Source organism: Poecilia latipinna, unplaced genomic scaffold (assembly GCF_001443285.1).
Source record: "Poecilia latipinna isolate Pla-1442-1.1 unplaced genomic scaffold, P_latipinna-1.0 Scaffold2683, whole genome shotgun sequence".
In the NCBI taxonomy this organism is placed as follows: Eukaryota; Metazoa; Chordata; class Actinopteri; order Cyprinodontiformes; family Poeciliidae; genus Poecilia; species Poecilia latipinna.
In genome coordinates, this window is record NW_015115299.1 from 40,418 (window position 1) to 41,339 (window position 922).

Genomic DNA, 922 nt, shown 5'->3' on the forward strand with positions numbered 1-922 from the left:
ATAAAAAAAATTAGCTTATTGTCAAGCAAGTAAAAGAATTAAGTCATGTTTTGCTTTTAATTTAATGAAATTTGTGGCATGTGTGCAGTTTAAATTTGGTGCAAAAAGTTTAGACGCCACTGATTTTTACAGCAGGTTTTCATTTATATAGTCAAAACAAACGCTGCTCAGTTGATTGACAGCAAATTTCTGTGATTTCATGAAGGTGAGGGAGGCTGGTTGACGTCTGATCTGAAGAAAGCCGGTGGAGGCAGCAGAAAGGGCGACATAAAGGCAGAGTATAAACACCAGAAACTGCTTCTTGTTCACAAATCTAACAATTGAGGTAAAATTTCCAAAATGCTGCAGGATTATTACGGTTTGAGCTTCCTGAACTAGAGAATCAGAGCTGGACTTGGGTGGGATCAACAGTCTGAAGCCGAGTTGCTGCAGCGCGTAACTTTTATACAAATATGTTTTTATACATCTGCTGAAACTGTCGCTGTGTTGTGACCGTTTGGTCTGAGACAAATAATCAGAGAAAAGAAAAATCAAGCTCCTCTGCTGATTGGTTGAGCTAACTAGAAACAGCCAATCAGAGCCAGGAGGCGGGTCTTGGTTGGCTCTCTGGTGAGCTGCACAGCTAGTATAGCATGCTGTGATTGCTAGGCTAGTTAGCATAGCAACAGAACGGCAAGGAGTACGACCCGGTGGCGATGACCGACTCTGGCTCTGATTGATTGTTTCGGATTCTCATAATTGAAACATTTTGTTTCCTGGCCGTGATACTGATTGAAATAAGAGTCACTGATTTAACTTTGAGCCCTAAAATTTATGCTGTTTAATATCTGCGTTGTTGTGACGTCAGAAGAGTTGGAAATGCCTCAAAATTTGGGTCGCGCCGATAAATCAGACCAGATTTCCTTTGAAAAACTATTTTCTA